This window comes from Rhipicephalus sanguineus, chromosome 5, assembly GCF_013339695.2.
Source record: "Rhipicephalus sanguineus isolate Rsan-2018 chromosome 5, BIME_Rsan_1.4, whole genome shotgun sequence".
Taxonomy (NCBI): domain Eukaryota; kingdom Metazoa; phylum Arthropoda; class Arachnida; order Ixodida; family Ixodidae; genus Rhipicephalus; species Rhipicephalus sanguineus.
In genome coordinates, this window is record NC_051180.1 from 94,512,336 (window position 1) to 94,538,151 (window position 25,816).

A 25,816-nucleotide genomic window follows, 5' to 3' on the forward strand; every position below is an offset into this window, starting at 1 on the left:
AAAAACAAAACAAAAAAAGAACGAAACGAAAAAAGAAAACTACGATATACGTAGAGCGGAATCTGTACGGCAAAGTTATCCGTCTTAAAGGTACCAGGAAGCGATATTATAAAGCACTTGCTACATTGTGCTGCAACCTACGTGATTCATTCATTCATTCATTCATTCATTCATTCATTCATTCATTCATTCATTCATTCATTCATTCATTCCGGCCAGGATAACACGAGGGCAGTCTCGGGAATCGCCGCTCGGGCGCTCAGTATAGCGAACACAACGGCGCCGTGCTAGCCGTTATTACCGCTGCTTGCTTTATATATACCGGGCGAGGGTTCATCGTTGGTGGCCGCATGTAGGGCCGGCTGCTGCGTCCGATGTCCGCCCCCGGTAATGAGCGGCTCTCCAATGGGCTCCGGCCATCGATCGGTCCGTCGCGGTGCTGACCAGCGGCTCGCGGCAGCGGGAGGTCCAAGCTCGAGCCCCTCTGTCCACTCCCGCCGCTGGCGCGCCCTAATTGATTGACCGCGCACTCCTCTCCCGCTCGCCGTGGGAGTTATATACGAAACAGTTCGCGCGAGCGGCTTTTATAGTACGCGACGGCTACCGCAGGGGAACGCTCACGGCAACGTTCTCGCTGTCCCCGAATCTTTGCTTTGTTACAGTATAATGTCCTTGCTGGGTTCACTACCCCCCTCCCCTCTCCAGTAATCTTTTAATTTTGCATGTGCATATATACGCGCTTATATTCGTGGCTATGCGTTCTCTGGTGCTTTGCACGAGGTCCGAGGTCGTGAGTTCGATTCCCGACAGCGCCACTCTCACTTTGATGAGTCCTGCGCCGACTTTTTCAACAAAATTGACAGCGTAGAATCTATACGAAGTCAACAGATAATAATAAAGCGAAGGAAAGCATATGATGCGTTATTAGTAGTTCCGAATTGAGGCGTGGTAATTATGAGATTAATGGAAATGAAGGTGTGCGAAAAGCAACTTGCCAGCGGTGAGACAGGCAGGCAGGCAAAGAACTTTATTATTATCCGGAGGCGGTGCTCGACCCCTGGGGTGACACCGGTCGAACCCACAACTAGTGCATTACGCGTATATGGTGTCACTGTTCTATACAGTGGTGGCTGCTCCCTCGTACAGTTTTTGGTATACTTGTGTGTTGTGTAACCCTCGGAAAGCCAGCGCCGCTCCTAACGATGGTGGCGAAGATCGAATATTCTTTTCTTTTTTGCCTGTTGGCTTCACGTAGTACGTGAAATCTTAGCAGCAGGCAGGTTACCAGTGAGCCCTCGCATGCAATACCTTAAGGGATCAAACGTATACCCGAGTTGAGACCCTCACTGTGAAATCAATGACAATACGGAGAATTGACTTAGGAGCCCACTTTTGTAAAACTCTCGTATGAAGCCACCGAAAATCTATAATTGCATAGCTTAGGATCTCGTCAGGGAAAATCACAAGTGGCATGATTCAGAGAAGACAGGTGCAGCAACAGAAAGGGACAGTGACGTAGCCAGAAATTTTCCCGGTGGATGGGAAGGGGTTCAACCACTTTTAAGGTATTTCGTGCGCGTGTTTGTATGTGCGCGTGTATATATACGCATGCAAAATTGAAGAGCTGCGGGGTAAGGGTGGGGGTGGGGAGTTCATCCCCCTAACGCCCCTGGCTACACCAGTGGAAAGGGACTCCATTTCCTCACCGACACGTGTTCACGTTTTTCTTTCCATCGTCCGAGCTATGAACCAACTAGCCATGAAACAAATAGTATATTAATGTGATGTTTCGTACATAAATCGCTCTGGTCTTAGTCCTTGCGCTTTTACACTTGTTAGCGGCGTTATCCCTTACACAAAGGGTAGAAGTTATGAAGGCCGTAAGTGTATGCGCACACGCATTGCTGTAAATTGTTGCGATTGTAAAGAAGCATTTCGTAGAAAATAATCTGCTCACAAATTTCATGTATATATTTATTTCTTTATTTATTAACACAGAGGGACAAAGCTTATAGGCAAATACAAGAATTACACTTATTATTCCCATGCTATCTGATTATCTGTGCTCGCATCGCCATAGTTTAATTCAGTAAATTGCAGGAAACTCGCGCAAAAACGCTCGGCGGTCGGGCCGTCGCCTCAGGGGCACAATTACGACGCATCAGAGGGGGCTCGTATATATATTCCAGGAGACCCACCACTGGAGCACGCGAGTGTGCGGGCACGAGACGACCGGGTCTCCCGGGCGCGGCGCAGGCATTAGCGGCAGCAGGAAACCCCGTACGCGAAGCCCGATGTAGTGGTGGGCAACCCCTTCTTCTCGCCGGCGCACTTGTTCCGCGCGCACTCCACAGACGCCTTCGTTACGGAGGTCGTTCCCCGTCTGAGCAGCCTCCGCCATGTCGTCCGTTGGCGCGCTGCTGCTCGGGCTGTTATTTCCAAGATGTTCCCCGGCGCCGCGCGTTTCTCGGCCGCGCGCACATAAATGATACGGGCTGCCCCGTTGCCTCCTCGTACTCCGGCTGCTCTGTTGGCTGAACCCGATGCGCGAGCGCCGCGCCTTGGGAAGCAAGGAACTCCCGCGCGTGGTGTTGCGGTGATCGCGGCTCAGTTCAGTTTATTACCTTAAAACCCCCTTTTTTTGAGAGAGCATTACATAGGGGGCGGGGGGTATCTATATGGACTATAATCAGTGAAGATTGTATTAGTGTTGAGGGGGATCCACAACATGGCCTTAAAAAGCAGATGATGAAGCAATGGTGACTGAAGACGAGCCTTTGCTCCTGCCACTGCGTGGCATTTTGCTGGTTGAGAGGCTAGGGTGCCTCGATGCCAGAGTTCCCTCGAAGGAACGCTGGCATCGAGGCATCCTATGACGGGCATTTGCGGTGATGCGATTGCGGTTACCGCGCATCCAATTCCGTGCACCCGTGCAAAAACACGAGATTAGATAGATAGATAGATAGATAGATAGATAGATAGATAGATAGATAGATAGATAGATAGATAGATAGATAGATAGATAGATAGATAGATAGATAGATAGATAGATAGATAGATAGATAGATAGATAGATAGATAGATAGATAGATAGATAGATAGATAGATAGATAGATAGATAGATAGATAGATAGATAGATAGATAGATAGATAGATAGATAGATAGATAGATAGATAGATAGATAGATAGATAGATAGATAGATAGATTGTACTGTGCTGATGTACTCTTTCGAAGCTTTCGACAATTCCTTGGTAATAGGTGAATCACTAGAGGAGGAAAATGAAGTTTAACTTTCCAGTTTTGAATTTTCATTCGAAATTCCAGCGCCTGTCATTGTGACATCAGGTATTTTCTCGTATTTTGGCCATTCTGGTGGAGTAGAGGTCCTCAGAGCTTGACGAGCTCAATATTTTGCTCCGCTTAGACTACCATGCGCCCAATCGTCGCTGATAAAAAAATTAAGAAAGCAAGGACAGAAGCCGTCAAACTTTATGACATCATAGCGAACTGGAGCTCAAATCTGGAGGCGGCGGTTTACACCTGTCTCTCGTTTTTGCTTCTCTTCTGCCCCTAGTAAGCCTGCTATGACATCATGTCTATAGCCTTTGTGATGTTGTATAGAGGAGTAATTTAGTAATCACTCTATAAGAAAAAAAAAGAAAGATTACCTGTTTCTCTCTATATTATATTTTACGAGTCCCAACCAACTACCACATATATTACTCCCTCTAAACATACACCTTAACTCCTCTTGAGACACGCGCGCATCCCACGACTCCCCTAAGAGAGAATAATGGCCTCCAAAAGGGAGTTCACGTGTATCGTTAAAGAGAGTTATATATGTGACAAGTTAGGACTCAACAAAAAAGTAACAGGTAAGCTTTTTTTTTTCTTTTTCGGTGAGAGGTGCAGCCGAACGTAATTTCATCTTTGGAGTCATTTCAATCATCCTCGATGCCGTTCTGTAATCGCGAAAGATGCTCGACACATCCAACTGTCGATGGAACCGCTTCCTTCCTGTCGGTGCGGCTTCGATTCGCGCACTAGTGGCGAGCGGGTCCTCTCGAACAAGGTTCTCGAAGTCCGAGCACGTATGCGTGTTGCTCGGGGGAAAAGCGCTGCGCACTCTGGGCGTGTTCCGACAGTCTACTGCTCACTCTTTCCTGCACCGACTGAGGCAGTAGCTGACGCCCCTACACCGAGCTGCAGCTACAAAAAGCCTGAATTGGAGAAGATGGCGAGACGTGAGAAAGACCGAACAAGTTGGCTTTGAAGCTACTATAGTGTGTCCGATGTGCTGCTACCCGGGTTGTTGATGTCTACGGGGCTTCATGAGAGATTTTTTTCTAACCCATGTTAAGTTTTTCAAACAAAGCTTGTTATGAGTTAGAGATTTCAGCGGCGGCGGCAGCGTTATACCATGGTCCCTCAATACTAGTATTGAGGGACCATGGTTATACGCAAAAAGACGGCGAGTGTGCCGAAATGCGTCCCTCGAATGTGCTGCGGTCACATGCGTATTCGTGTGCACCGTTTTACAACAGCTGATGCTCTCTCGATCGTGGGCCTGTCGGGAATCAGCCGTTTCTGATATGGAAATATGATCTTTTATCGAGGCGAAGTGTCATTTCACGTTGCCCTGTTTCATTGTTGCCTGTAGCAAACAGAAGCGTTGTGCTGCTACGTGGATGAAGGTCCAATTTCCGGCACGGAGGAAGGAAAAAGGAGGGAGAATTGCGCAATGCGGTATAAATAAATAAATAGAAAGACGCATGACCGTCGTTGTTGCCTGTAGCAAACAGAAGCGTTGTGCTGCTACGTGGATGAAGGTCCAATTTCCGGCACGGAGGAAGGAAAAAGGAGGGAGAATTGCGCAATGCGGTATAAATAAATAAATAGAAAGAAAGAAAGAAAGAAAGAAAGAAAGAAAGAAAGAAAGAAAGAAAGAAAGAAAGAAAGAAAGAAAGAAAGAAAGAAAGAAAGAAAGAAAGAAAGAAAGAAAGAAAGAAAGAAAGAAGAAAGAAAGAAAGAAAGAAAGAAAGAAAGAAAAGTACTAGGTCAGGCACGCACACACCAAGCTTCGCTTGCCCCCATTTCCCCGATACGGGGAGGGCTCTTGAATTTTTTAATGCTTTAATGAATGTTCGTATGCATGTGAGTGCGAAACAGGGTTTTGGAGCATACACACGCTTTGTAAGGTGCTCTGAGCTTTTACGGCGACCTTCTGGGAAAGTACGTATGCTGGATGTATGAAATAAATGTGACGAGATGAACAGCACTCGCTTTGCAAACCGTCTAGAACGCAAGAACGTTTTGTGATAGGTGAATGTTATCTAATTAGCTATTCTCTCTTTTGCTTTAGCAATTGATCGGTGCGAGGACGCCGGTTAATTGCACATCGCTCGAAAGCGAGTGTGGTCTTGTAAATCATAGCTGTGTCTTGTCACGTTGAAAAATGTTTTGACATTCTGAAACCATAGAAACACTGCAAATTCAGCACGATTTTTGTGTAATTGCCCTCTTTGATTCTTCCATTGTATCAAAATGATGTTATTATTATTACGCTCAGGCCGTAAGAAGCGCTACATGTTGTACCTTCACTTATTAGTCTAATTCGCTGGTTTCACGAAGCTGGAGTGATGATGTGGATTGAGCGTGTGTACCCGGAAGAGAACATAATGACGCCAACTACGACAACAAGGCCACTTAAGTATACACGCTCGCTGTACAAATCGCCCAAGCCGTGCACGCACGACACGGAAAGTAGGTGCTCCGCCCCTCCGCTTGTGAGACCGGCGGGTGTGCACGCGGTCGTCCATTACGATTGTCAACGCATGTGCACAAGTTCGGTCGCCTAAACGCGGAGAGAAGGTCAGGGGCATTCACAGTGACGAACAATGACGAGCAGTCACGACGAATAAACGCGTACACATGTTCTCTGTTCCTTGTCTCGCTAGTACGGTGCAGCACGTGGCATGCTCGCGGGTGGTTACTAGTCTCAAATTTTGGGATTAGCCTATAGCGAGCTTCCGTGGTGATATTCTGCAAATCTTTGAACTGTCCGGAGACTTTTCTTGCTGGCGTGTGTATATTTAACAGATATGCTACTTCAATGAAATGTCTGTAAGTCAGTAAGGTGCCTGTGAATGACCTGCAGACTACAATAGATCATAGCGCTACGACCGTGCTGTAGACTGACTGTAAAACTACACCGAGTGACTGTCAAGTGAATACACGCTCTATATAGTCGATAAACACTAAACAGTGACTCAAACAAGGTAATGATGATCAGTTTTAGCGATCAGCGAAATTCTCGAGTCTACAGGCACTTCGTGAGCCATATCTGGGCACTGTCTTGAGAGTGGGCCCAGATACGGCGCACTCTTTAGGATTGTATATGTGATATAGATAGATTGTCTATATCTGTGCAGTATTCCTTGGACAGCAGAAACCTTTTCCTGAAGAGTTCACTGTACGTCCTGTACCTGTAACCGTTATACGCCCAATATCAAAACAAACGCTTGTAGAAGCCGCCACGTTCAATTATGTTGCGTTCACTAAAAGGCTTGATCTTCTTGTCAGCTCTCAGGGGCATAGCCGAATAAGAATATGTCAGGTTTGATACCGTAATGTTGTTTTTATTTCTTATGAAACTTGACAACGTCTTCCTTTTTTATGGGAGATGGTTTCCAGCGCGCTGCACGACATGGGTTAAAGAATATAAAGAAGGAAGAAGCTTCACAGGAGAACAAATTCGCTGTTAAGCCACTTAAAGCAGATCCGTGTAGCGCCAACAGTCACCTCAACTCGCGCGGGCACGTCCGCTATTAACGCTTAGGTGTGCGCGAGTTTCGCAGGGAGGTCGCGTAAACCTCGCGTGCCGCCGGGTGGCTCGCCGCGTCTCCGCCTAGCGTCTAATTACTGCCGAACCGGTGACCCCCACGGCCCTCATTATGGTTCATTCCGCAGGTATAGAACAAAACCTATCTCTCTCTCCCGCGCGCGCGCGCGTGTGTGCTCCTGCTGCCCGGAGGCAGAGTGATGTACGACCGAGGATGTGCTTGCCCTTAGGACCACCTCGCGGGTGGCTCACCCTTGTATTCGGAACACGCATGCGCTGCGGTGCCTATATGGGACGTCCCGCGCGTGTGTTGAGCGAGTGTCCGTGTAAGCATGTGCGCATGCGTGCGTGAATAAGGCTTCATGTGACAAGTGCGCCTGTGGTTGTATATGACGAGCTGGCGTGAGTGACTTTGCACGTTCAACTGTGTGCGCGTGCGCGCGTGTGTGCGCGGGAGGGGGGGGGGGGCATTTTAGATTGAAGCAGCGCGAAATGGAACCATATCAGCTAGCCTATAGTTGTCTACCTTGCTACAGTGTGTGTGCTTGTGTATGTGCTAGTGCGGTGTTCTCGTGCGTATTGTCTGTGCGTGCGTGATGGTATACTCATTTGCGATGACCTGTAGTCCTGTTCATATCTGAGACTGTCGTGCTTTGTTCGTGCTTTTCGGGCATCAGACAATACTATATGGACAAGACAGGCATACGGAGACGATCATAATCAAGGCGCCCTGTGCTTGTTTTCGTATCGTTTTGTTGCTCCCTGTGTTCTTCGGTGCCGTTTGCTGCCTTAATGAACTCAAGTGTAGCTAGTACAACAATACTTCTTTATGTAACCTTTCTCTCCCGACTTAACGTTTGAGCCATACTGTTTCATTTCAATACTGTGCCCCTGCTACGTATTCCTTATTTCGTTTCCGTACTGCGGTCCCTTTGTTTCGCCCTTGTCACGGTTCTGTGTTACAAGCCATAATTCGACGCGAAAGCGGGGCAGCTTCCTCCGAGGGGGCGCGCAACGTGCCTTGGACCGTGACCGCGTGTCGTCGCGGAAATGATTTAACGTCGTTACGACTCCGCGCAGATGCGGGAGAGAGACAACGGCGCGGCAATTAAAACGCACTCGTCTCGTCTTCGGGAGATTCATTTTCAGCGAAGGAAACCCAAGAAGAACAATGTGGACAATTTAATGACGGGTAATTTACGGTGTGTTTCCTTTCGGCATCGCCCAGAACTACCGAGGCAAAGAGAGTCGTGTGGAAGTTTGGAAAGCTTTATATATATACACGTAGAAGCGCACGTTGAGGGCTTCGTTCTGTTGACCACGCGGAATGCCGTGAGAGAAATGCTTGTAGCAGAGCTGGAAACGAATGTCTTTGAAGACAGCGACTACTTGGGTAATCATTACGCTGGATTCCGATGTTCGCGTTTCCTGGTGCGTAAGTTTGATGAACGTAGTACGCACGGCAACTCACTGTTTTTCTTTTCTTTCTTTTTTTTTCGAGTTCATTGTACGTTACTGCTGTCTTCAAATAAAAACATAGTTGATCCCTCCGTCATAGGAATCAGTATAACACGAAAGTAAAACGTGTCATTACAGAAGTAGTTGAATGTTTACTGTACATTGATATAAGAGAGCTTGCTCAATGTCTGTTGGTGTTTGGCAGATGTACCCAAGTTGACGCTTGGTGGCACATCTCCCTCCCGACGACTAACGCCCATGATCAACGATTAGACAAACCTTTCTGGTTGGTCTACTAGTTAACGGTGAGAGCGTAATCAGAGAAAGCGGTGTGACAGCCAGAAGTATAGCCAGAAGTGCATCGGCTAAGGTCGCCATCCCGCAGCACGTTAAAAGAGCATACAGAACACCACGGCCGGACTAGAGGGAAACGCAACGCGCGTCGTGTCTACACTCTAGCCCGGCCGCAATTTTTCGCGGGGCGAGCAGGCGCGTCGCAGACCTATCTTTAATATAGATGGATGCTATGAGCAAGGCCGAGGCTTGGGCTAAGGTCGGCACCTCGCGATGTGTTAAGGCATTGGCAAAAACTGCACTCCTTTTGGAAACGCGCCGAATGAAGCGGACGCGCAGCAGTGACGCGTTGCAGAAGCGTATCGCGAAGGCCACGGTCATGAAGAATTAATTCGCTTTAGCGCTCCCAGACCGCGACACCACCCCGCTGACCAAGAGCACTGTGAAAGGAAAGTGTGAGATATAAAAGGCGCGTTTGTAAAGTCTCCAGAGTGTGTGATGGTGGCGCAGTGGATAGCATGCCCGGGGTCTGTTGTCGCGGACCGAGATGTCGTAGGTTCGACATCCCGTTGATGGAACTTTTTTCTTTAGGTTTTTATTTGCCATGTGATCGTGTGCATTTTTTTCAACGTCATTTCCGTGACAGAAATACGTCACTGAAGTCTTGGTGGACCCTGGCATAAAACACTTTCGTTTAAAAAAAATTCGGGAGGTGACCGTAATCCTTTGCATATAGGTGTCTGACAGTGGCACTCGCACGCAGGCGTTCTTCTACTCTGTATTCCTTGGGTTAATTTGGTGTTTCGCCCGCTGCCGAGGAGGATAGAAAGAGGCGCGTGGTTGAGATCTGCTTCGCCTGGCGTCGCAACGATCCAAGCTGCTCACAATCTTTCAATGAACTCAATCAGATAATTTTATTAACCATCCTGGTAGTTAATTGACCCTCTTCTTAAATAAAGTTGTGCTCCGATATCATATCATATCATATCATATCATATCATATCATATCATATCATATCATATCATATCATATCACTAATAAATTTAACCACAACCATAGATTTCTATTTTTAGAAGACTTCTTCCTGAATATTCAGAAAACCGGAAGTAAGTGCTCGACCGGAACTTGCTTAAAAGAGAAACATGATTGTCACTCGGTGCTCATGCCACTATTAAAAAGGGAGGCAACGACGCTTTTACTGCAGCTACCGCTACAAGCATTCCAACTTGACGTCAAAGGGAGGCAACGACGCTTTTACTGCAGCTACCGCTACAAGCATTCCAACTTGACGTCCTGTGTTAGGCTTAGCAGGTTTGTGACGCCGGCATTGCGTTATGGCCACATCATGACTCAGTGAATGGTTGAAAAAAAAAACGCTGACGCTTAAGCCGTGGCCGAAGATGTTGTGGGCGGTCGCGGTGGCGCAGTGGTTACGGCGCTTGGCTATTAATAATCTTGTTAATAATGTGTTAATAATGTTGTTAATACAGGTTACAGAGTCAATTAGAACGAAGAGTTATTTTTAATGAATTCAAGATTTAGCCTAGACCATGCTGAATAACCTGCCAAATTAACAAAAATCATTATGTCGGGATGACATAATTTAAAAATTATTAGCGGTTGATGTGTCGAACAAATCGATTTGATTCGCATATGAATTTCTCTATAGCACCGCATATATTCCGGTCCGAGTGCCCCAGCACACTTTGTTGATGCGGCGGCTGATGACGATGATGATTTATCGCTGAGCCCTTTGCAATGGGTTGGAAGCTTTAAACGACCCACTAGTTACGTAATTCGCATTGTGTGACGCCCGGTCATTTCACTCTCCTACCACACTATATAACATATGTTAACGTGAGAAAGAGAGACAGAGAGAGAGAAAGGTCTTTATTGAGGCCCTGAGGGAATGGATCATGGGGGCCTTATTATGGGCTTCGTTAGCAACTAATACAAATATCCTTGCGAGGTACCCACTACGCTATAAATCATATTTTTCGTGAAGTTAGGAAGCAGCCACTAGGCCATTTTTCGTCATTCTGCGGAGAACCGTAGTACCCGCTACACATTTGTAATGTGTTATGTAAACTTTGTTGCTGCTGTGCCTGACGGACGGACGGACGGACGGCATGGCTCTGTGGTAGAATAGAGGACCCAGGTTCGAACCCCGTTCCATCCTGGATATTTTTTCTTAATTCGTCTTTTTGCCCCACTTTAATTCGTTTAATTTATGGTACCTTTAATTCATTTATGTAATCATTACTACAACTCAATTATTAACTACAAACAAAGCGCTCTGTGATTTTCTTGTCTTCAGTATCTGTTGTCTTCATATTGCTTTGTCTAACAACAAAAAAATAATAATATAAAGTGATAATAAACGGGGCCCTCGATCTATTTTTCTTCTTTCGTTAAAATTCTATAGAAATGTACACACTTTAATGACCCCAGGGTGAGCAATTTAATGACTATGAGCTCATTGGTTGCCTTTGATGCGTAATCTTCCTGCTACACACTATAGGGATGGGCGTATAGTTGCGCTGTTCACTTTTCTTGCAAATTAAGAAATGTCAGCTTTCTAGGCTAGTGAAAGAGAGAGAGAGAGAGAGAAAGAGAGAGTTTATTTACAGAAAGGCAAGGAGGTCGGCTGAGCTCAGCTAACAATTTAGACCACTGTATACTTTGCGATACCGAGTCGATTAGTGCCAGATATCAACCGAATCGAAGACCAATTACGTTACATCACTGTATGATAAAACATTGTTGACGTCTTAGTACTAGTCATTACACTGCGTGTAATAAAGAACCCACCATTGAAATAAATGTAACAAGTGACACTTTCTTTTTTCTTGATAGACGGTCGAAGTTGCGTAGACGTCCGCTAGCAAAGAACAAGAACTGTCAACTGAGAAAACACTAAGCAAGAACAGCCGTCGCTGGGCGCTGATGGAGGGCGCTCGGTGGTGTCGTGGCGTCGAGGATGTTTTCGTTGATATCCGCGTCGTTGTGTTTTCGCACGAGGAGTGAAGAGGCGAGGAAGCAAAATGGAAAACACACAAAAAAGAAAGGATAGAGAGAAGAGGAGAAGAGCCCCATTTCTTCCCGCTGCTCCAGGTTGCTACGAGTGGAGTGATTGTAAATTTTTATGGAGCCGAAGCCCCGGGCTTTACGGCGGAAGGCCCGAAAGTTGAAGGAGCTTTCCCGTACTGCGTGTACCGCCGACGTAGACGCCGTTTCCACTGGGAACAGCCATGTGTACGAGCGGACCTCGATTGTGTATATGCGCACCTGCACCTGCAGTACTGCGATCATTGTGCGGATTAGACGTATGAAAAAATAAATAAATAAAAAAGACCGTTGACGTACTTTGACGTCTAGCATATATAGTTCTATTTGATTCAACTTTAACTTCTTGGTAGGAGGACACAAGACAAAAAACGTTGCTAACACAGTTTTGCGGAGCTCCTATTCCCATGAGAAAACAAACATGTAGGGATTCTGCTTAACTATATTTCCAGATAAAACAGAGAAGCAATTTCTAATGGTCGGGCTGTCGTTAACATGCTAAATGTTGAAAGGGCGTTGACTGTTTCTGCGCTGGAAAGACCGGTATTTTAGCGAAGCACCTAACTTCAGCATGAGTGCAGATTCGGGTATGTAAAACATCTGCAAATCAGCATGAGGTAATGTAGCAAATCAGCAGCCGGAGGGTGCAACCTTTTGCGCGTTGTATCGGTGCACCCATCAGCTGTCTTGTTATATCCTTGTCTTGTCTTGTTGTATAGCCTTGTCTTGTTTGATAATATTCCGTGTCACACTGTCACCGAAGTTTCAACTTGCATGGTCGTGTCCAAAAACTCGCTTCTACGAAACGAGGGAAGATATGTGCACCATATATTGACACAGATGCGTCTATAAGCATCCTTTTTTTAACCTCTAACCCTCACGGTTAACCTCACGCTTCCCCTCGTCCAACCTCTCGGTTACCCCGAATCGCCTCCTCAGCGAACCTTCCGCGATGACCCATCCATTCGAACCACCGAGTTCGCTATCTTCAGAAATAAATCCTCGAACCTCACTGCACAAACACTAACATCAAGCACTTCGCATCAGCAGCAGCAGCAGCGTCCGAATCGAAGGCCAGCAGATATAACCGAATCTTGAGCGGAGAAGGAAAGCCAGAGAAGAGAGAAGTGGCAAAAAAAAAAAAAATCAAGAGACAAGAAGCGAGAGATTCGGAAAGGAAAGATGAAGAGAGCATGGGGCGAGGTGTCGCCAAAGAGGAGTTGACGGTGGCGTTTCTGTCTTCACCCGACGCTGTCTGGGTTTTTTGACAACTCTTGAGAGCATTAGAGGTCCCGGTCATTGGTGGGTTTCTCCTCGTCGGCGCCCTCTGTGTTTTCGTCGCGGTTCGCGCTCCCTTTCGTTGGCGAGCGATGGGCAACGGATGCTCCTTTCTCTCCACCTCCTCCTCCATCTCTCTCTTGTTCAGAGCAGCAGCTCTCCAGCGATCGGAAATGAGTGCGCACCACGCCACGCAGCAGGCCAACTCCATTTTGAAGTCTGTATATACTGTGTGTGTAGCACAGCTCTAGACGATGGCAGCGGGACGAAGGTAAAAAATAAATAAATAAAGGGAACGGTAGTTAGGGGAAAACTTCCCCGGCTTTTTCTTCTTCTTTTTCTTCTTCTAGTTGACACTCGCGACCAGCGTTGTTCTTTTTACGGCGCTATGTTTTCCCCCAATGCTTGCTCTCTTTATCACTTTTATAACGTCTCAAGCTAAGAGTACAAAACAGAGTTGAGACCAAGAAGACCCCTCGAAGACCCCGGAGGAAACGTTCCGTGGAGAGAAAGAAAAACAAGCAAAAAATTACGGCGCACGAAAATGAAAGTCACAAAGACGGTTCCGATGACAGCTGCGTTAACGATGTTGCGGCGTTGCCCAATAGCGCCTCCGTGGCTGATGGCTTCGGGGAGTTGATTGGTCAAGCCCCTGCCGCGGTTCCTTCTGGAGGCTATGGCGGTCCGCTAGAAAGATTCTTCGGACTTTCTTATACGCTCACCTTGTTTTCTTCGGAGTTGTTTTCACTTATTCACTTTGTTCGTTAACTTTTTTTTTTTTTTGAGCTTGAAGTTAAGAGTACGGATCACGGAGCAAAGAGTGCTACCACCGCTTCCGTTCGGTTGTCCCTTAGGGCGCAGCCCTCTGAGTCAGCAAGAAACATTTTTTATTTTTTTTGTTCGTTGTAATAATTTTCGGCTTTATATACTGAACTTCATGAGCTGCACTCTTTCCACGTCACCTCTCTATGAAAGGAAAAGAAAAGATGACGAATGCGTCACACAGTTCGGTGACTGCTGTATAAAAAACTGCACTCTTCAAGTGAATGCTCTTTCTTTTTTCTTGGCGTCTTAATCACATCCTACGCCAGTATTTCTCGCCGAGGTTTGTGACTGATGTTGACAAAAAAAAAACACAAAACAAAACACACGAATATGCACCATACCTCTTTGTTTTACTCCTGAACGTCACTGTATACGTTTTACTATATACTACTGGACTTCGTTTCGTATGTAAACGGTTCACTAGGCAGTGATCGCTATGGCCAAGGCTTTTAAAGCGCAGCTTTGCGCAATAATTCTTTGCACTCAATCTCTAGGGTCAATAGCTGCTTATACCGCATATAAGGCTCAGTAACTCAGGCACGAATGATGACATCGCTGCGATGGTCGCTTTACTTTCGTCTCTCTCTCTCTCTCTTTTTTTTTTTTTTTTTGGCCAGCATATCTTAGTCGGGCCTTAGAAGCTAATCGAAAACGACTGGTAACAGCTTTTGTCTCGTGGTATTCGCGCTGTGATCTATTTAACAGCATCGTTCTGTAGTAAAAGGTCTCCATTCTCTCCATCACGCTGGCGTCGTCTTTCACATGTACACGTATATTTGTGCTGACATGCGTTCGACGAAGATACGGATTTCGTACGAGTGGATGCAGTCGCATCCACTCGTACTTCAATTGGTAGATTTAGAGCCCGTTCAGCCTCCTTTGTACTCATTCACACTGTGGCCCATACGGATGCATGTTCGATATAGATAACTGAAGGCATTAAAACAAATTAAAGCTAAGCTCTGGTGTCTTACGAGCCAAAACCATCGTATGATGATGGAGCACGTCGTAGCGGGGGACCATATATGGTTGTACGTCTTTGCATAGACGAACCCGCGCAACTCTACGACGCAATTGCCGTTATGCTTATGTAAGAATAACTTCATTAGGAGAGGTAAGGTGAGAGAAGTGTTATCAAGACTCACCCTACTTGAATCAACCTTCCGTCTCATTCTGTGGTTTAATGTTACTCCTCCTTCTGTCGTCTAATGTTACCTGGCTATTTCCTCACCGCAACGTACAGTCCCGCTCAACATGGCTTGCAACACAGGAACACGTGACCTCACGAGCTCCAAGATCGCCAGTGGCTTCCACTAACCTTTATATCTGCAGCTAAATGCTAATCTCTCACTTGGGGATAAAATAAGCAAATATAATTTAGTTGTACAAATGAAGGGAAGTTGAAGCCACGCGCAATCTTTCAGCTCATGAGGCCGTACGCTGCCGTGTTGCATGTCATATTTAGCGCGAGTGTACATGTATCATTGCAAAATTCGCATCTTTCAATACGCCGCAACGACCGATATCGCCCGTTCCAACGAACCTGGACGTCCTTCAGCCATCTATAGGCGCACCACTAAGCGTCGCACAGAGAATGCCGGTTAGGCGTAACCGATCGAGAAACTCATTGTGACGCAACCGGCCGTCGATGGAGGGCCACGCATCTGTTGTTCGACTTCTTCTCGATGCTTCCTTGTTCAACAAATAACCCAGCCTCGCAACGACGACGCAGAAAGCGAGACCGTAAACTAGGCCACCGGGGCCTAAGCGAGCGAGAAAACTGATCGTTATGCAACAGACGGACAGTTTTTCGTCTCGTTCGGTCTCGACAGCGTCAACTAGATCTCTTCACGCGCTTCACTTAGGCGAAAAATATATGCAAGCGTACGAGGACGTGCGTAGGGCCCCCCGGCTTTGCGTTTTGTTTGCCTCCCTGTGTACGCTTCCCGAACGTCACAAGAACGTACCCCTCTTGTATACGTATAAACGCGTGTATACATCTTCAGCAGCAGCTTTCATCTATTTCCCACGTCCCCTCTCCCCTTCTCTCTCTCCCCCGTCGCTGCACCTTCGCAGCTCTGTCTTTCACCCCATGTCCGCTCCTCAGATCGTGACAGACGTCGCGGTTCGTTACGGGCCCGTACAGCATCCGCAGCAACAGCAGCAGCAGCAGCAGCGGCAGCGCCCGTAAGATGGATGGACGTGATCGCATTGTTGTCTGGGCGCGCGCGCGTTGGGGCAGCGGAATGCGCGCACGGAAAGGAAGAAGTATCCGTGACGCGATCATGGTAGATCGCTCGCCCGCTTGCGTGAAGATCGCGGGTGAAGACAGGTCGTCAGAGGCCTAACGAAAAAAAAAAAAAAGAGAGAAGAAGTGTGGCGGGAAGCAGCGAACCCGGTAAATCCCCTCTCTAGCTCGAACGCGCAGTAGGCACAGTGTCGGCCGACCCCTGGTTGACCCCAAATACGTATACCTATAGGCAAGCTGTCACGATGCCTATGCCACACCACACCTCAGGCGTCCCCCCGACGTCACCGGCGCGCTCTCTCTCTCTCTTTTTTTTTTTTTTGGCTCGGAAGTTCCGCGAGTGTGACGCGAGGAAGCCGCTCGATCATGCATTCAAGGTGGTGTTTATGATGTGGAGAATGCATTAGTCGCGCTCATTGTGCGTGTGGTTAGCGAACAGAGCGCCCGCCGCCCATGTCGTTCTGATGCCGCGCGACAGTTCTTCATTACGGGAAAGGGAATGCAGCTTGGGGAGGGCTGCTGTGCGACGGCTGCGAGACGGCTAAGAAGTTTCTTTTCTTTTGAAGCTTCGCTGAAAAGGCTCACTCTGAGGGTGTTTTTCGAGAGTGGTAACCCAGTCAATATTATGACCGTATATTATCCTCTCTTTCGGAGTAAAGCGTTTAAACTTACACCTAACTACCTGCGCATAACCAGTTCGTAGCCCTTTTCTGTGATGGCTTGATTCTACATTATAAAGTTGACTTATTCTGAGAATGATTTGTCGTCAACAAATCATTTGAAGTCGTGAGCGCTGTATCTATGACTATCGCAAGTCCTCGTTAGAGAGTAATGGCTCGGTATATATCGTATAATAGGTAGCATATATGTAGTAATGCGCATTGCTTTACCGGACGATCAAATGATAAAAAGGTGGACTATTTTCTGCGACTCCAAGGCGGCACTGCAGTCTCTACTGTCGACTTTACGCCACGGTCCGCACGAACACTTGGTATTTGAGACTGCCGAGATGTTCCACCACCTCACCGAGAAAGGACACTGCATTACTTTTCAATGGCTACCAAGTCACCGTGGGATCTTCGGCAATGAACGGGCCGATCAAGCTGCCCGTTCAGCCCATACAGAGGACCGCGACCTGTCGATACCTCTTTCTAGGACAGACGCTGCTCGGAAGCTCCGCATGCTCGCTCGCCAATGCACCGTCAAATTGGAATGAGCCACATTTCATGCATGCACGACTACACTCCTTTGATCCCACGTTAAGCCTTCGACTGCCATCAAGACTTCGCCGAGGTGACGCTACCGTTCTGTATAGATTATGGCTGGGGCGTCGCGTTTACCCATGCATATGCATTCCGCATAGGGATGGCCGACACCACCGCCTGTGAACACTGCGGCAACGAAGAAACAATTCGGCATGTTCTGCGTGACTGTCCGAAGTATAGCACACAGAGACATGTACAGCGCACTTTGCCATGCTCTCAACAAGATAGACGACGAGCCTCTATCTGAAGAAAGACTTTTACGCCATCGTCCGGACATAACGTCGCAGAAGAAGGCTTTACAAGCACTACTAGCCTTCCTGCGATCCACTGGCCTGTCAGAGCGCCTCTGAGCGGAACGCTCTTGTGTGTGTGTGTGGTTGTGATTGTTTTTTTTCTTATTATTTATTTTCTCTCTCTCGCTTTCAACCCCCTATTCCCCAACCCCAGTGCAGGGTAGCATACCGGATACAAACTTCTGGTTAACCTCCCTGCCTTCCTCTACTCTTTCTCTCTGGCTTTACCGGAATTGACTTTCCACATTGAGGTAACTAAGTCAGGTCAGCCGTCTGCGTACGCGGTGCCCGCGGCCATATTTTCCGTCGAAGTCGAGCATACGGCGAAACTTCGCGCCGTTCTTTTTTTTTTTTTTTTTTCGCTCCTGACATGTGTGGCGGCTCCGTGATAGATGGCCGTCAATATTCAAATTGATCGAACGCTGGCGATGGAATGGGGGAGAACGGAGGCTTTGCAGCCGGGAGTGGAAGACCCCTGGCCCCCGATTTACATTCCCTCTTCCCCCTCCCCTAGAATTTTTGATTGTAGGGGACAAAACATTTCATTCATTTCGTTTCGGCATCCTCAATGCGCACTCTTTCGCGCGGTTTGTCTTTACTATTTACGTCAAAGTGCGGTGTTGTGCGCGCGCTTTTTTTTCTCTCTTTCAATCACTTGTAGTTGCCATTTTAATCGAAACGATGCCACCATTAGTGAATTCAGTGGTATGTTTCGTATGAGTATTACCGTCAATGAGAATGCTAGAAAGAAAGAAAGAAAGAAAGAAAGAAAGAAAGAAAGAAAGAAAGAAAGAAAGAAAGAAAGAAAGAAAGGAAGAAAGAAAGAAAGAAAGAAAGAAAGATTCACTGCCAGGCACGCCTGCCACTCTACGTAGCATAAAGCTAATACATGAATACGTGCAGAGTTGATGTTTCCGAAAAGGATGATATGTCGTATGACGTGACAAGACGGGATGAAATAATTAATATGAATGGTAAATACTGGTAGTAAAATGCTCCGCACTGTCGTCGGCCAGATGGAACTGCTGATGCCCAGATTTCGCACCAATAGTCCGCTTAATGTCCTAGATATAGCCAGGAAACCGGACATTTTCCGTCTGGTTTCCTGGATATAGCCAGCATTTAACCGGTACCTCATTAAGAGTGTGCATTATTGCTCCATACTACGATTGTTTATCATCTTTCTTCAGGGTGTGTGTTTCTTCATGAGCATCAAGCAACGGGAACGTAAGAGCAGGATCTTTATGCAAAATTTCAATGGAATCAAAGCAGTCGTACTCGTAACACTATTGTCTATCACATGTAACCTCTGTATTATACATGCGTAGGTTACGTGCCGATTGCAAGTACCAGAAAACGGGCTGATATAACCCCTGTGTACTGAACAACGAGATACGGTAACAGTGGTCGGGCCCGCGTGTATAAATCCCGCAATAAAATAATGAATTCCTACACGAAACCTGAATACCATGCTTGAGGCTATCGTTTTTATCCAATGTTCTGTACGTTTTCCCGAAGTTTATATCTCTGACTTCATAGGTCATTTTGTCATACAAAGCGCGCAATCATTTGACGAAGATGCCATGTGGTGGGGAAAAAATGTTGCGATATTATTATTGCAAGTTGTTTTCTTCTTATTTGTTGATTATCACTTTCGTGCATTCGTGCATTATTTGATTCACTTTCTTTTTAACATCTCTTTTTCGAATTCGATTTGGACTCTCTTCCTCTCTCTTTCTCGTCTACGTAATCCGGGCCCTGCAGCCGACGATGCTCGTATAGAAAAGCGGGCGCCTGCTAATGGTTCTGCTCCTCCTCCATTGTTGACACGGTGGCTCAGCGTGGCTGACATGGCATCGCACGCCGCTTTATACTGGGACGCGCGTGTCACGCCTGAAGACCATTAGTCAGACGGCGTCTCCTAACGGCGCTTGACGCATCACGATCGCCTACACGGACGCTGCTCCTTGGTTGCGTGGGGCATGGCAGTGGCAATGGTGTGGGACGACAGTTCAGCGAGAGAAGCAAACCGAAAACTCGCAGGGTGCCTTATGCGTTCGCCAAAGACGACTGGAAGGCGAGAGCCATCTTCTTCTTTTTCTTCTCAGTCGATGTATTGATGCTCCCTCACTCCCTTCCGAAAGCCCTCTGCTCCTAACGTGTTTTCGCACTGCCTCCGGGATCGGAGGCATCGTAAGCTTTCTGCACCTCACCTTATTTTGCACTGCCTCCGTGATCGGTGCACCATTGACCAAGCGATGACGTCATCATGTGACGGCACGTTCTGTGACGTCATGATGACATCACAAATATTGCCGATATGTGACATCATATATGGTGATGTGATCACATGCTGATAATTTTTTTTCATCACTCGTGTTGACGCCGCCGACGCGGGACGCCGACGCCGCCAACCACGGTCAATTTTCGCGTTTGATGAGGCATCTATGGCTTTAACCTTAAAAACAGAGGAAAAGTACAAACGTCCTAGCCCGGTGCATGGTGCAAGTTGACCTTACGTTTTGACGAGGCCCTAAGTGTCACAATGTTAATAGCTAACACGCAGCGCCCTCGCGCGGCGCTGTTGCTTTGTGTGTTGTGGCGTCACGCCTGGGGACTGAAAGATGGGCACGCGGGAAAATAAAGAGTTAGTTCGTTTTGGGCTCTCGTAGCGCGATGTCTCACTTTGCTATCTAGTCTCCGACTATCTTCCGGACATCTGTACTTGTATCACTAAGAACGACGCTGTTTGGAATGCTACTGTAGTACACGGCCGAGTATCTTTGCTCAACAACTCAGGGCCACGTTACCTGAGCGGAAACGTTGCGTATATGACGTAATACTACCGCCGTATAATTTGAATGAAAGGCAAGGTTCTTCCTGGCGTTGCGTAAGTATCACTACTCTGCCCGTGTCAGTGGTTGACCCGTGTCCCTGGGGTTGCAGTAACCTGGAACTTCACTATTTTGCCAGCAACGCTACTTCCAGAGCCAGGGTCGACAGCGACGTGCCACTCTTCCAGTGATGTCACACTTGACGTTTCCACTCCCGTCACGTGACACCGAGTGAGGCGCAAATAGACTCCCCCATATAGTAAGCACGTTGCATTTAAACCCGGACACGTGATACAGAACGCATGAAGTAAAAGTGGCGTCGTCCTTATGCGCCCAACAAAAGTGAGAGTTCTTGAGTTAATTAACGATGGCGCTCTGGTCAACACAGACGCAGCCTTTGTGAAAATGCGCGCTTTCAAACTCATTCTTTCTTTTACTTTGCTCCGAAAATGGATACTACAAAGCGAAATTTACTGGGATCAGCGTATGGCATCCAGAATCTGACAAAAATAACAAATACCTTGGAACCAATCGGACCGTGATGTATAGTTACAGATTACATCGCTATTTCCTGCACAGGCGGGTTTACGAACTCGCATTGTTCCTGCCTAGCGCCCAGCAAACTAAACCCTACAATTAGCGTTTGAACGTTATGCAGTATTCTGCAGTGCAGCGACGTGTGTAAATACCTGAGTGATAAGCAAAAATGGGATGGTTATTCTCGCTTGCGAAGCCAAATGTGACGTCGACTCACAGTGAACAGAGTAAACGGTGTATCGTATGAACCGAAGGCGACGCACTAACATTACTACCTTCCTTCGTTGAATACTGCGAGCGCACCGACAACAACGCACAACCCTTTGAGCGCAGATCGTCGTCAGCGAAGGAAGGAAGGAAACGACGAAAGGAGGAGTCGTTTCCTCGCGAAACATACTCGAGATGATCTGGCGAAAATTACGCCACTTCATCACCATCTTTCCTGACCGGCTGCGCTTGTTATCCCACGACACTGCAGCAAGCACTTCACCCCTTCCTGTAAAGACGGCAGCCTCGGCCATTTCCTTCCAAAAATACATCGCAGCCTAAATTTTTTTTTCCCTGCACCCCCTGCCCGTTCTCCCACGACCAACTGCCTGCCTTCGCGCTCGCAACGCAACCCTTTCGCATCTCGCCCGTATCCAGGTCGACAGCGCAGTGCTCCTTCTCTCTCTCTCTTTTCAGGGCAGCTGCAGTGCACGCGAAGATTATCGGGCCCCCGTGTGCGGGGTGGTTATATATATCTACATTCGACGCGGCGCCGCTATCTATCCTGCCTGCTTCGCAATGGCGCGCCGCGCGAGCACGGAAGTCGCGGGGCGAAGCCGAGAGGCGCCCCCTCAACACGAGCTCGCCGGCTGCCCGGCATCGTGTCGGGCGCCGTGCTGGCCTCGTGGCCGCTGCCACCTAAAACAAGAAAGAAACCAGAGCAGGCATCAGGGGAGGCCTCGTAGTAGTAGAAGCATCAGCAGCAGCAGCCACTGCTAGACCCAGACGTGTCCCGGAGCGGTCGCGAGTCCCGGAGGGAAAGGGTTGAGCACAGCACTCCACGGAGGTAGTGGAGGAGGAGGGGGAGGTCTGTCCTCTTCCGCTTCCCGTCTGGGCCGCCGCCGAGCGCGTAACAACCGCGCGACGCGTCGGCGCCGCGCCGGCGCTTCACCCGCTGCGTGCGCCGCCGTAGTCTGCCCGGCCGCGCCGTGTCGGATCATCTTCTTGACCCGAGGACCAGTTCTTCGTGGACCGAAGGGCTACAGAGAGCCTGGCGGAAACGTCCCTTCTTCCACTTTTCCTTCTTTCCCTCTCTCGTGTTCCTAGCCTTCAGTATGCACAACCACCGCAGCCGATCGAGAACGCCCACCTCCTACTATAGCAGCAACTCTTTCGCGCGAGGGCAGTCATTTCTTCTTTTCTCATTCGCTTCTTCTTGCTTCGTCTTGCCCCATTAGCTATTTATTTTGCATCCCGATCGTTTTGTCGTTGTGTTTTGTTCTACGCGCCTCTTTTCACTGCAGCCCGGGCCGCACCGCACGTACACGAAACGCCGGTCTACCCGCCCAGTCGCCGCCAACCACTTCGGCCCTTTTCGTGAGGGCCTTGTAGTGCTGTCTGGGAGTACGGCCGCGTTTTGCGCACGTCGTGCGAGAAGACGGCCGCGGGTCGGAGAGATGTGTGCACGCTCCACGCCGGTCCGGTCTTCGTCTCCTTCTTTCTCGTCTGCCTCCTTCGTTACGGGCCCTTGTCCCGTCGCATTTCGGGGCCATGAATATTGTGCGAGGCCATTTTGCGGGTCAAGGGTGGGCGGGCCTGTCTGCAGTTGTTGGCCACGCGCCAGCCGAGCTCCTCTTCCGTCTGCAGTGGTGGCCGCGGATATAGCGCCATGCCGGGCGTCGACCGGACAGCTATTGCGCGAGCATCACGCAGACGCCTCTTCATTTACTTTGTGTTTATTGGAATGGGAAGGGGTTTTGTCAGTAATTACCAGATTTTTAAAAAATAAACATTTTCAACCACCCCGAGTCAGTGTCTTCATCTAACTGCAGTGAACTATATATATATATATATATATATATATATATATATATATATAGGTGGTTGAAAATGTTTATTTTTTAAAAATCTGGTAATTACTGACAAAACCCCTTCCCATTCCTTACCAGAAAGAAGCACCTCACTGAAACGTGCCGTGTGCCATTCTAATAATTCTGTCTGTTTTCTTAAGGAATTCATATAGACCCCATATATATATATATATATATATGATGGTTCATGTTATCGATGGGTCACCGAGGAGTGCACGAGTACCCATCGAGTCCAGAAATATGCTGACTTATTTGCCGGTCTGTATTTTCCGAAGCATGGTCCCCACGTTGAGCGAAAAAAAAGTAAGCCAGTTCAGGTTGTTCTCCTCCGAGTGAACATCGGCTGGTACGAAGAACTCAGCTTTCACATATACAACACTGATACAAGAGTCGGGCACACTTCGTCTTCCTGTCACCATAGTGTCGTTAGTGGTAGGGGGGAGGGGTTGCAAAGTTGATATGGCAATGCGAATTCTTCAATATCAGCTGATATCTACCCGAAGCACTTCAAGCACCTCATGTGTGCCTACTTTACGCCTTCTTATCAATTTTATATCCGGAAACATATATCTTAGCACTTACTCCCCCTTACCCCCTCCCGCACGATTTGACAGTTGTAAACGGTGAGCAGTGGTATCCTGCGGCATTATATGTACTTGCCTACTATCCGCGCTAGTTAGCACCAGCTAACGTTGGCTAACTAGTATTGACTAACGTCGGCAAGTGTCGGCCAATGATGGTCGGATGACTGATAATACTGGCTAGCGTTGGTTTACTATTGGTGGGCGGGTGCCATATATTGGCTGACTTATGGCTAGTGTTGGTTAAATGACGGTAACTCTTGGCTAATGTCGGCTAATGTAGGCTTTCGACCGTTTTAACAGCAGCTTTGGCTTCATTCGATCTAATGTTATAATACTGTTTCATATGCATATAGACTCATGCTTGCGTCCGCGATGCCTGAGGCCTGCTGTACGTCCACGATAGACATGAAATCCGGCTTAGCAACAACCTCGTATTAGGAACCGATTGAGACCGAGCGAGTCAGTCATTGAGTCTCTTTCGGAGTATACGTAACAGCCACAGATCGAGGTTTCAAGGCTTAAACGCCACTTGAGGCATGCGAGTAGCATTCGCCAAAGGCGGACGTAGCATTGAGGAAAGAAGAAAAGAAGAAATGATAGGAACATGGGTGTGTAGAGAACGTGATTAAGTGATTGGGCTGCGGCTGCGTCTGTAATTAATTACACGAGTAGGAGCAGAAGGCGTCATTTTCTAGAGTGCCGACGAATTCTCATATTTATTCATGTCAGTATGGGGAAAAAAATGCCGTCACGGGCTTACAGTTGTACTGTAGCCTGCCGAGTTTCGTCAGTTGCTCTCTGTACACTTACGTGCGTCATTTCAGTCGTGCTCTTCTTGTTCCTTTGTCAGAATCGACGCCGGAAATCAAGTGCTGGATGACGTTACGGTTTGTTGGGCGACGCGACGTGGCAGGTGTCAGCGCTAACGACATGTAACGTCCCAACACCAGCACTTACCACGTGGCATTAGATTCTGCGCTCGAGCCTGGCTTCATTGTTAACCAAATGCTACGAGGCGAATCAGCATATGCGCCCCTGAAGCGTATAGCCTTTTATAGCCCTCTCAACGATGCCGGATGACAAGGCCATTAGTTTGTGTGAATTGACGGTTACGTAACAGGCCGGCTCTCGTGACCTGCAATCATCTGCATAAAAGCATCCATGCAGGTGCCGGAGACTCGGTGTCGTTACAATGAGATCTCTCGGAAGCTGCCTGGCGTAGCCGCCAGGCCATTGCAATCTGCCGAAGCACTAGCACCGAAGTGCCATATACAGGCAAGCGGAATATCTAATAAGTAGTAAGTGCTCTCTCTCTCTCTCTTTTTCTATCATACGGTCTAGAATTCCTGGCCTTGAAATGTGGGAGTGGAGGGCATGGGACTTTCAGCTGTCTTTGAAGCGCAATAAAATCGGTTTGTTCGCGTAGCAACAGCTGGTCTCGGTGTGTAATGGTAAAATAATAGCAGGAACGGTACATTAAAGTAAACCGTGTTTATAGAAAGTCATGCGGTCCCTTATGCATTCAACTAAGACGACTCGAAGGCGAAAGCCACCTTCTTCCTCTTTTTCTTCTGAGTTGATTGTATTGATACCTAGATACGGTATTTCTTTATCATGCAGAGTCACCGAAACCTGACTCACACATACTTGCGACGGTTTTCAAAATGTGTGCAGCCTCAACAAATTTTCACGTGCCATTTGGCTCATGTGTTTAAACAAAATTGAACTGGAGCCAAAAGCTGGTATACAACGACACTGTAGGGAGTAGGTTGACTCAGCTCGACCCGGTAGGCAAGATACATACAAACACTGTCGGATCGGGCTGACAGTGCGCAGGAACTCTTTGTTTGGAAGCTTTGCTCGCCTCTTCAGTTCTTTCGCCCCAACGGCGCCGCTGCGATCTCAGCACACCACAATCGAGATCACGTAAATACGATCGAGTTGGGCTGTGTCAGCCCGACTTGTGATAACGACCCGCTCAAGTCATATATATGTACGACAGGTGGTGTCGAGGTGCTTTGGAAGACAGGCACAGGAAGAGGTGCTTGCCACCGTGCGAGCTCAATCACTCGTATGTAGCTCGAGCCGAACGAAAGCGAAACGCGCAAAGCGCGGCGCAGCTTGCGAACGAGCGGGGTAAAAAAAGTCCGGTCGTGGGTGACCGATTAGGCAAATGGCCGAGCCGTGCACAAAGTGATTTAGGCGTCGTGCT